Source organism: Prorops nasuta, unplaced genomic scaffold, assembly GCF_024137725.1.
Source record: "Prorops nasuta isolate Cenicafe-Biocafe unplaced genomic scaffold, Cenicafe_Pnas_1.2 PNAS00020, whole genome shotgun sequence".
In the NCBI taxonomy this organism is placed as follows: Eukaryota; Metazoa; Arthropoda; class Insecta; order Hymenoptera; family Bethylidae; genus Prorops; species Prorops nasuta.
Window position 1 is genome coordinate 3473274 of NW_027116817.1, and position 12144 is coordinate 3485417.

The following is a 12144-nucleotide window of genomic DNA, read 5'->3' on the forward strand; positions in this document are numbered from 1 at the left end:
TAGAAGTACTCCCTGACTACAAGTGAGTTATCCTAACCCCTTTATATGTACTCTCTGACCGCAAGTGAGTTATCCTAGCCCCTTTATATGTACTCCCAGACACCAAGTGAGTTACCCTAGTCCCATAGAAGTACTCCCTGACATCAAGTGTGTTACCCTAGCCCCTTATATAAGTACTCCCTGGCTGCAAATGAGTTATCCTAACCCCTTTATATGTACTCTCTGACCGCAATTGAGTTACCCTAGTCCCATAGAAGTACTCCTTGACCCCAAGTGAGTTACCATATCACCTCTATAAGTACTCCCTGACCCCAAGTGAGTAATCCTATCTCCTTTATATGTACACTCTGACGGCAAGTGAGTTACCCTATTCCCATAGAAGTACTCCCTGACCCCAAGTGAGTTACCATAGCCCCTTTATGAGTACTCCCTGACCCCAAGTGAGTTATCCTAAACCCTTTATATGTACTCTCTGACCGCAAGTGAGTTACCCTAGTCCCATATAAGTTTTCCCTGACCCCAAGTGAGTTATCCTAAACCCTTTATATGTACTCTCTGACCGCAAGTGAGTTACCCTAGTCCAATATAGGTACTCCCTGACCCCAAGTGAGTTACCATAGCCCCTTTATAAGTACTCCCTGACCCCAAGTGATTTATCCTACCCCCTTTATATGTACTCTCTGACCGCAAGTGAGTTACCCTAGTCCCATATAAGTTCTCCCCGACCCCAAGTGAGTTACCATAGCACCGTTATAAGTACACCCAGACCCCAAGTGAATTACCCAAGTCCCACATAAGTACTCCCTGACCCCAAGTGAGTTACCCTAGCCCCCTATATAAATTCCCCCTGACCCCAAGTGAGTTACCCTAATTCCATAGAAGTACTCCCTGACCCCAAGTGAGTTACCCTAGCCCCCTATATAAATTCCCCCTGACCCCAAGTGAGTTACCCTAGTTCCATAGAAGTACTCCCTGACCCCAAGTGAGTTATCCTAGCCCCTTTATATGTACTCTCTGACGCCAAGTGAGTTGTCCTAGCCCCTTTATATGTACTCTCTGACCGCAAGTAAGTTATCCTAGCCCCTTTATATGTACTCCCTGACCCCAAGTGAGTTATCCTAGCCCCTTTATATGTACTCTCTGACCGCAAGTGAGTTATTCAAACCCCTTATAAGTACTCCCTGACCCCAAGTTTGTAACCCTAGTTCCATAGAAGTACTCCCTGACCCCAAGTGAGTTATCCTAGCCCCTTTATATGTACTCTCTGACCGCAAGTAAGTTATCCTAGCCCCTTTATATGTACTCCCTGACCCCAAGTGAGTTATCCTAGCCCCTTTATATGTACTCCCAGTCACCAAGTGAGTTACCCTAGTCCCTTATAAGAACTCCCTGACCCCAAGTGAGTTACCCTAGCCCCTAAATAAGTACACCTTGGCCCCAAGTGAGTTACCCTGGTCCCATATAAGTACTCAAAGACACCAATTGAGTTACCCTAGTCCCATATAAGTACTCCTTGACCCAAAGTGAGTTATCCTAGCCCCTTTATAAGTACTCCCTGACCCCAAGTGAGTTACCATAGCCCCTTTATAAGTACTACCTGACCCCAAGTGAGTTATCCTAGCCCATTTATGTGTACGCTCTGACGGCAAGTGAGTTACGCTATTCCCATAGAAGTACTCCCTGACCCCAAGTGAATTACCCTAATCCCATATAAGTACTCCCTGACCCCAAGTAAGTTACCCCAGCCCCCTATATAAATTCCCCCTGACCCCAAGTGAGTTACCCTAGTTCCATAGAAGTACTCCCTGACCCCAAGTGAGTTATCCTAGCCCGTTTATATGTACTCTCTGACCGCAAGTAAGTTATCCTAGCCCCTTTATATGTACTCCCTGACCCCAAGTGAGTTATCCTAGCCCCTTTATATGTACTCTCTGACCGCAAGTGAGTTATTCAAACCCCTTATAAGTACTCCCTGACCCCAAGTGTGTTATCCTAGTCTCATATATGTACTCCCTGAACTCAAGTGTGTTACTTTAGCCCCTTTATAAGTACTCCCGGACCCCAAGTGATTTATCCTACCCCCTTTATATGTACTCTCTGACCGCAAGTGAGTTACCCTAGTCCCATATAAGTTCTCCCTGACCCCAAGTGAGTTATCATAGCCCCTTTATAAGTACTCACAGACCCCAAGTGAGTTACCCTAGTCCCATATAAGTACTCCCTGACCCCAAGTGAGTTACCCTAGCCCCTATATAAATTCCCCCTGACCCCAAGTGAGTTTCCCTAGTCCCATAGAAGTACTCCCTGACCCCAAGTGAGTTATCCTAGCCCCTTTATATGTACTCTCTGACCGCAAGTAAGTTATCCTAGCCCCTTTATATGTACTCCCTGACCCCAAGTGAGGTACCCTAGTCCCATATAAGTACTCCCTGACCCCAAATGAGTTACCCTAGCCCCTAAATAAGTACACCTTGGCCCCAAGTGAGTTACCCTGGTCCCATATAAGTACTCAAAGACACCAATTGAGTTACCCTAGTCCCATATAAGTACTCCTTGACCCAAACTGAGTTACCCTAGCCCCTTTATAAGTACTCCCTGACCCCAAGTGAGTTATCCTAGTCTCATATATGTACTCCCTGAACTCAAGTGTGTTACCTTAGCCCCTTTATAAGTACTCCCGGACCCCAAGTGATTTATCCTACCCCCTTTATATGTACTCTCTGACCGCAAGTGAGTTACCCTAGTCCCAAATAAGTACTCCCTGACCCCAAGTGAGTTACCCTAGCCCCTATATAAGTACCCCCTGACCCCAAGTGAGTTAGCCTAGTCCCATAGAAGTACTCCCTGACTACAAGTGAGTTATCCTAACCCCTTTATATGTACTCTCTGACCGCAAGTGAGTTATCCTAGCCCCTTTATATGTACTCCCAGACACCAAGTGAGTTACCCTAGTCCCATAGAAGTACTCCCTGACATCAAGTGTGTTACCCTAGCCCCTTATATAAGTACTCCCTGGCTGCAAATGAGTTATCCTAACCCCTTTATATGTACTCTCTGACCGCAATTGAGTTACCCTAGTCCCATAGAAGTACTCCTTGACCCCAAGTGAGTTACCATATCACCTCTATAAGTACTCCCTGACCCCAAGTGAGTAATCCTATCTCCTTTATATGTACTCTCTGACGGCAAGTGAGTTACCCTATTCCCATAGAAGTACTCCCTGACCCCAAGTGAGTTACCATAGCCCCTTTATGAGTACTCCCTGACCCCAAGTGAGTTATCCTAAACCCTTTATATGTACTCTCTGACCGCAAGTGAGTTACCCTAGTCCCATATAAGTTTTCCCTGACCCCAAGTGAGTTATCCTAAACCCTTTATATGTACTCTCTGACCGCAAGTGAGTTACCCTAGTCCAATATAGGTACTCCCTGACCCCAAGTGAGTTACCATAGCACCGTTATAAGTACACCCAGACCCCAAGTGAATTACCCAAGTCCCATATAAGTACTCCCTGACCCCAAGTGAGTTACCCTAGCCCCCTATATAAATTCCCCCTGACCCCAAGTGAGTTACCCTAATTCCATAGAAGTACTCCCTGACCCCAAGTGAGTTACCCTAGCCCCCTATATAAATTCCCCCTGACCCCAAGTGAGTTACCCTAGTTCCATAGAAGTACTCCCTGACCCCAAGTGAGTTATCCTAGCCCCTTTATATGTACTCTCTGACCCCAAGTGAGTTGTCCTAGCCCCTTTATATGTACTCTCTGACCGCAAGTAAGTTATCCTAGCCCCTTTATATGTACTCCCTGACCCCAAGTGAGTTATCCTAGCCCCTTTATATGTACTCTCTGACCGCAAGTGAGTTATTCAAACCCCTTATAAGTACTCCCTGACCCCAAGTTTGTAACCCTAGTTCCATAGAAGTACTCCCTGACCCCAAGTGAGTTATCCTAGCCCCTTTATATGTACTCTCTGACCGCAAGTAAGTTATCCTAGCCCCTTTATATGTACTCCCTGACCCCAAGTGAGTTATCCTAGCCCCTTTATATGTACTCCCAGTCACCAAGTGAGTTACCCTAGTCCCTTATAAGAACTCCCTGACCCCAAGTGAGTTACCCTAGCCCCTAAATAAGTACACCTTGGCCCCAAGTGAGTTACCCTGGTCCCATATAAGTACTCAAAGACACCAATTGAGTTACCCTAGTCCCATATAAGTACTCCTTGACCCAAAGTGAGTTATCCTAGCCCCTTTATAAGTACTCCCTGACCCCAAGTGAGTTACCATAGCCCCTTTATAAGTACTACCTGACCCCAAGTGAGTTATCCTAGCCCATTTATGTGTACGCTCTGACGGCAAGTGAGTTACGCTATTCCCATAGAAGTACTCCCTGACCCCAAGTGAGTTACCATAGCCCCATTATGAGTACTCCCTGACCCCAAGTGTGTTATCCTACCCCCTTTATATGTACTCTCTGACCGCAAGTGAGTTACCGTAGTTCCATAGTAGTACTCCCTTACCCCAAGTGAGTTATCCTAGCCCCTTTATATGTACTCTCTGACCGCAAGTGAGTTACCCTAGTCCAATATAGGTACTCCCTGACCCCAAGTGAGTTACCATAGCCCCTTTATAAGTACTCCCTGACCCCAAGTGAGTTACCATAGCCCCTTTATGAGTACTCCCTGACCCCAAGTGTGTTATCCTAGTCTCATATATGTACTCCCTGAACTCTAGTGTGTTACCTTAGCCCCTTTATAAGTACTTCCTGACCCCAAGTGATTTATCCTACCCCCTTTATATGTACTCTCTGACCGCAAGTGAGTTACCGTAGTTCCATAGTAGTACTCCCTTACCCCAAGTGAGTTATCCTAGCCCCTTTATATGTACTCTCTGACCGCAAGTGAGTTACCCTAGTCCAATATAGGTACTCCCTGACCCCAAGTGAGTTACCATAGCCCCTTTATAAGTACTCCCTGACCCCAAGTGAGTTATCCTAGCCCCTTTATATGTACTCTCTGACCGCAAGTGAGTTATTCAAACCCCTTATAAGTACTCCCTGACCCCAAGTGTGTTATCCTAGTCTCATATATGTACTCCCTGAACTCAAGTGTGTTACCTTAGCCCCTTTATAAGTACTCCCTGACCCCAAGTGATTTATCCTACCCCCTTTATACGTACTCTCTGACCGCAAGTGAGTTACCCTAGTCCCATATAAGTTCTCCCTGACTCCAAGTGAGTTACCATATCCCCTTTATAAGTACTCCCAGACCCCAAGTGAGTTACCCTAGTCCCATATAAGTACTCCCTGACCCCAAGTGAGTTACCCTAGCCCCTAAATAAGTACACCTTGGCCCCAAGTGAGTTACCCTAGTCCCTTATAAGTACTCCATGACTCCAAGTGAGATACCCTAGTACCTTATAAGTACTTCCTGACCACAAGTGAGATACACTAGCCCCTTAATAAGAACACCCTGGCCCCACGTGAGTTACCCTGGTCCCATATAAGTAATCACAGACACCAAGTGAGTTACCCTAGTCCCATAGAAGCACTCCTTGACATCAAGTGTGTTACCCTAGCCCCTTATATAAGTACTCGCTGGCTGCAAATGAGTTATCCTAACCCCTTTATATGTACTCTCTGACTGCAAGTGAGTTAACCTAGTCCCATAGAAGTACTCCCTGACCCCAAGTGAGTTACAATATCACCTCTATAAGTACTCCCTGACCCCAATTGAGTAATCCTATCCCGTTTATATGTACTCTCTGACGGCAAGTGAGTTACCCTATTCCCATAGAAGTACTCCCTGACCCCAAGTGAGTTACCATAGCCCCTTTATGAGTACTCCCTGACCCCAAGTGAGTTATCCTACCTCCTTTATATGTACTCTCTGACCGCAAGTGAGTTACCCTAGTCCCATATAAGTTTTCCCTGACCCCAAGTGAGTTATCCTAGCCCCTTTATATGTACTCTCTGACCGCAAGTGAGTTATTCAAACCCCTTATAAGTACTCCCTGACCCCAAGTGTGTTATCCTAGTCTCATATATGTACTCCCTGAACTCAAGTGTGTTACCTTAGCCCCTTTATAAGTACTCCCTGACCCCAAGTGATTTATCCTACTCCTTTTATATGTACTCTCTGACCGCAAGTGAGTTACCCTAGTCCCATATAAGTTCTCCCTGACCCCAAGTGAGTTACCATATCCCCTTTATAAGTACTCCCAGACCCCAAGTGAGTTACCCTAGTCCCATATAATTACTCCCTGACCCCAAGTGAGTTACCCTAGCCCCTATATAAATTCCCCCTGACCCCAAGTGAGTTACCCTAGTCCCATAGAAGTACTACCTGACCCCAAGTGAGTTGTCCAAGCCCCTTTATATGTACTCTCTGACCGCAAGTGAGTTATTCAAACCCCTTATAAGTACTCCCTGACCCCAAGTGTGTTATCCTAGTCTCATATATGTACTCCCTGAACTCAAGTGTGTTACCTTAGCCCCTTTATAAGTACTCCCGGACCCCAAGTGAGTTATCATAGCCCCTTTATAAGTACTCCCAGACCCCAAGTGAGTTACCCTAGTCCCATATAAGTACTCCCTGACCTCAAGTGAGTTACCCTAGCCCCTATATAAATTCCCCCTGACCCCAAGTGAGTTACCCTAGTCCCATAGAAGTACTCCCTGACCCCAAGTGAGTTATCCTAGCCTCTTTATATGTACTCTCTGACCGCAAGTAAGTTATCCTAGCCCCTTTATATGTACTCCCAGACACCAAGTGAGTTACCCTAGTCCCTTATAAGAACTCCCTGACCCCAAGTGAGTTACCCTAGCCCCTAAATAAGTACACCTTGGCCCCAAGTGAGTTACCCTGGTCCCATATAAGTACTCAAAGACACCAATTGAGTTACCCTAGTCCCATATAAGTACTCCTTGACCCAAAGTGAGTTACCCTAGCCCCTTTATAAGTACTCCCTGACCCCAAGTGAGTTACCATAGCCCCTTTATAAGTACTACCTGACCCCAAGTGAGTTTTCCTATCCCCTTTATATGTACTCTCTGACCGCAAGTGAGTTACCCTAGCCCCTTTATAAGTACACCCTGGCCCCAAGTGAGTTAGCCTAGTCCCAAATAAGTACTCCCTGACCCCAAGTGAGTTACCCTAGCCCCTATATAAGTACCCCCTGACCCCAAGTGAGTTAGCCTAGTCCCATAGAAGTACTCCCTGACTACAAGTGAGTTATCCTAAGCCCTTTATATGTACTCTCTGACCGCAAGTGAGTTATCCTAGCCCCTTTATATGTACTCCCAGACACCAAGTGAGTTACCCTAGTCCCATAGAAGTACTCCCTGATATCAAGTGTGTTACCCTAGCCCCTTATATAAGTACTCCCTGGCTGCAAATGAGTTATCCTAACCCCTTTATATGTACTCTCTGACCGCAAGTGAGTTACCCTAGTCCCATAGAAGTACTCCTTGACCCCAAGTGAGTTACCATATCACCTCTATAAGTACTCCCTGACCCCAAGTGAGTAATCCTATCTCCTTTATATGTACTCTCTGACGGCAAGTGAGTTACCCTATTCCCATAGAAGTACTCCCTGACCCCAAGTGAGTTACCATAGCCCCTTTATGAGTACTCCCTGACCCCAAGTGAGTTATCCTACCTCCTTTATATGTACTCTCTGACCGCAAGTGAGTTACCCTAGTCCCATATAAGTTCTCCCCGACCCCAAGTGAGTTACCATAGCACATTTATAAGTACACCCAGACCCCAAGTGAATTACCCAAGTCCCATATAAGTACTCCCTGACCCCAAGTGAGTTACCCTAGCCCCCTATATAAATTCCCCCTGACCCCAAGTGAGTTACCCTAGTTCCATAGAAGTACTCCCTGACCCCAAGTGAGTTATCCTAGCCCCTTTATATGTACTCTCTGACCCCAAGTGAGTTGTCCTAGCCCCTTTATATGTACTCTCTGACCGCAAGTAAGTTATCCTAGCCCCTTTATATGTACTCCCTGACCCCCAGTGAGTTATCCTAGTCCCATATAAGTACTCCCTGACCCCAAGTGAGTTACTCTAGCCCCTAAATAAGTACACCTTGGCCCCAAGTGAGTTACCCTAGTCCCTTATAAGTACTCCATGACACCAAGTGAGATACCCTAGTACCTTATAAGTACTTCCTGACCACAAGTGAGATACACTAGCCCCTTAATAAGAACACCCTGGCCCCACGTGAGTTACCCTGGTCCCATATAAGTAATCACAGACACCAAGTGAGTTACCCTAGTCCCATAGAAGCACTCCTTGACATCAAGTGTGTTACCCTAGCCCCTTATATAAGTACTCGCTGGCTGCAAATGAGTTATCCTAACCCTTTTATATGTACTCTCTGACTGCAAGTGAGTTAACCTAGTCCCATAGAAGTACTCCCTGACCCCAAGTGAGTTACAATATCACCTCTATAAGTACTCCCTGACCCCAATTGAGTAATCCTATCCCGTTTATATGTACTCTCTGACGGCAAGTGAGTTACCCTATTCCCATAGAAGTACTCCCTGACCCCAAGTAAGTTATCCTAAACCCTTTATATGTACTCTCTGACCGCAAGTGAGTTACACTAGTCCCATATAAGTTCTCCCTGACCCCAAGTGAGTTATCCTAGCCCCTTTATATGTACTCTCTGACCGCAAGTGAGTTATTCAAACCCCTTATAAGTACTCCCTGACCCCAAGTGTGTTATTCTAGTCTCATATATGTACTCCCTGAACTCAAGTGTGTTACCTTAGCCCCTTTATAAGTACTCCCTGACCCCAAGTGATTTATCCTACCCCTTTTATATGTACTCTCTGACCGCAAGTGAGTTACCCTAGTCCCATATAAGTTCTCCCTGACCCCAAGTGAGTTACCATATCCCCTTTATAAGTACTCCCAGACCCCAAGTGAGTTACCCTAGTCCCATATAATTACTCCCTGACCCCAAGTGAGTTACCCTAGCCCCTATATAAATTCCCCCTGAACCCAAGTGAGTTACCCTAGTCCCATAGAAGTACTACCTGACCCCAAGTGAGTTGTCCTAGCCCCTTTATATGTACTCTCTGACCGCAAGTAAGTTATCCTAGCCCCTGTATGTACTCCCTGACCCCAAGTGAGTTATCCTAGCCCCTTTATATGTACTCTCTGACCGCAAGTGAGTTATTCAAACCCCTTATAAGTACTCCCTGACCCCAAGTGTGTTATCCTAGTCTCATATATGTACTCCCTGAACTCAAGTGTGTTACCTTAGCCCCTTTATAAGTACTCCCGGACCCCAAGTGATTTATCCTACCCCCTTTATGTGTACTCTCTGACCGCAAGTGAGTTACCCTAGTCCCATATAAGTTCTCCCTGACCCCAAGTGAGTTATCATAGCCCCTTTATAAGTACTCCCAGACCCCAAGTGAGTTACCCTAGTCCCATATAAGTACTCCTTGACCCAAAGTGAGTTACCCTAGCCCCTTTATAAGTACTCCCTGACCCCAAGTGAGTTATCATAGCCCCTTTATAAGTACTACCTGACCCCAAGTGAGTTATCCTAGCCCCTTTATATGTACTCTCTGACCGCAAGTGAGTTACCCTAGCCCCTTTATAAGTACACCCTAGCCCCAAGTGAGTTAGCCTAGTCCCAAATAAGTACTCCCTGACCCCAAGTGAGTTACCCTAGCCCCTATATAAGTACCCCCTGACCCCAAGTGAGTTAGCCTAGTCCCATAGAAGTACTCCCTGACTACAAGTGAGTTATCCTAGCACCTTTATATATACTCTCTGACCGCAAGTAAGTTATCCTAGCCCCTTCATATGTACTCCCAGACACCAAGTGAGTTACCCTAGTCCCATATAAGTTTCCCTGACCCCAAGTGAGTTATCCTAGCCCCTGTATATGTACTCTCTGACCGCAAGTGAGTTACCCTAGTCCAATATAGGTACTCCCTGACCCCAAGTGAGTTACCATAGCCCCTTTATAAGTACTCCCTGACCCCAAGTGATTTATCCTAACCCCCTTTATATGTACTCTCTGACCGCAAGTGGGTTACCCTAGTCCCATATAAGTTCTCCCTGACCCCAAGTGAGTTACCATAGCACCTTTATAAGTACACCCAGACCCCAAGTGAATTACCCAAGTCCCATATAAGTACTCCCTGACCCCAAGTGAGTTACCCTAGCCCCCTATATAAATTCCCCCTGACCCCAAGTGAGTTACCCTAGTTCCATAGAAGTACTCCCTGACCCCAAGTGAGTTATCCTAGCCCCTTTATATGTACTCTCTGACCGCAAGTAAGTTATCCTAGCCCCTTTATATGTACTCCCTGACCCCAAGTGAGTTATCCTAGCCCCTTTATATGTACTCTCTGACCGCAAGTGAGTTATTCAAACCCCTTATAAGTACTCCCTGACCCCAAGTGTGTTATCCTAGTCTCATATATGTACTCCCTGAACTCAAGTGTGTTAACTTAGCCCCTTTATAAGTACTCCCTGACCCCAAGTGATTTATCCTACCCCCTTTATATGTACTCTCTGACCGCAAGTGAGTTACCCTAGTCCCATATAAGTTCTCCCTGACCCTTGGTGAGTTACCATAGCCCCTTTATAAGTACTCCCAGACCCCAAGTGAGTTACCCTAGTCCCATATAAGTACTCCCTGACACCAAGTGAGTTACCCTACCCCTATATAAATTCCCCCTGACCCCAAGTGAGTTACCCTAGTCCCATAGAAGTACTCCCTGACCCCAAGTGAGTTATCCTAGCCCCTTTATATGTACTCTCTGACCGCAAGTAAGTTATCCTAGCCCCTTCATATGTACTCCCAGACACCAAGTGAGTTACCCTAGTCCCATATAAGTTCTCCCTGACCCCAAGTGAGTTACCATAGCCCCTTTATAAGTACTCCCAGACCCCAAGTGAGTTACCCTAGTCCCATATAAGTACTCCCTGACCCCAAGTGAGTTACCCTAGCCCCTATATAAATTCCCCCTGACCCCAAGTGAGTTAACCTAGTCCCATATAAGTTCTCCCTGACCCCAAGTGAGTTACCATAGCACCTTTATAAGTACACCAAGACCCCGAGTGAATTACCCTAATCCCATATAAGTACTCCCTGACCCCAAGTAAGTTACCCCAGCCCCCTATATAAATTCCCCCTGACCCCAAGTGAGTTACCCTAGTTCCATAGAAGTACTCCCTGACCCCAAGTGAGTTATCCTAGCCCGTTTATATGTACTCTCTGACCGCAAGTAAGTTATCCTAGCCCCTTTATATGTACTCCCTGACCCCAAGTGAGTTATCCTAGCCCCTTTATATGTACTCTCTGACCGCAAGAGAGTTATTCAAACCCCTTATAATTACTCCCTGACCCCAAGTGTGTTATCCTAGTCTCATATATGTACTCCCTGAACTCAAGTGTGTTACTTTAGCCCCTTTATAAGTACTCCCGGACCCCAAGTGATTTATCCTACCCCCTTTATATGTACTCTCTGACCGCAAGTGAGTTACCCTAGTCCCATATAAGTTCTCCCTGACCCCAAGTGAGTTATCATAGCCCCTTTATAAGTACTCCCTGACCCCAAGTGAGTTACCCTAGCCCCTATATAAATTCCCCCTGACCCCAAGTGAGTTACCATAGTCCCATAGAAGTACTCCCTGACCCCAAGTGAATTACCCTAATCCCATATAAGTACTCCCTGACCCCAAGTGAGTTATCCTAGCCCGTTTATATGTACTCTCTGACCGCAAGTAAGTTATCCTAGCCCCTTTATATGTACTCCCTGACCCCAAGTGAGTTATCCTAGCCCCTTTATATGTACTCTCTGACCGCAAGTGAGTTATTCAAACCCCTTATAAGTACTCCCTGACCCCTAGTGTGTTATCCTAGTCTCATATATGTACTCCCTGAACTCAAGTGTGTTACTTTAGCCCCTTTATAAGTACTCCCGGACCCCAAGTGATTTATCCTACCCCCTTTATATGTACTCTCTGACCGCAAGTGAGTTACCCTAGTCCCATATAAGTTCTCCCTGACCCCAAGTGAGTTATCATAGCCCCTTTATAAGTACTCCCTGACCCCAAGTGAGTTACCCTAGCCCCTATATAAATTCCCCCTGACCCCAAGTGAGTTACC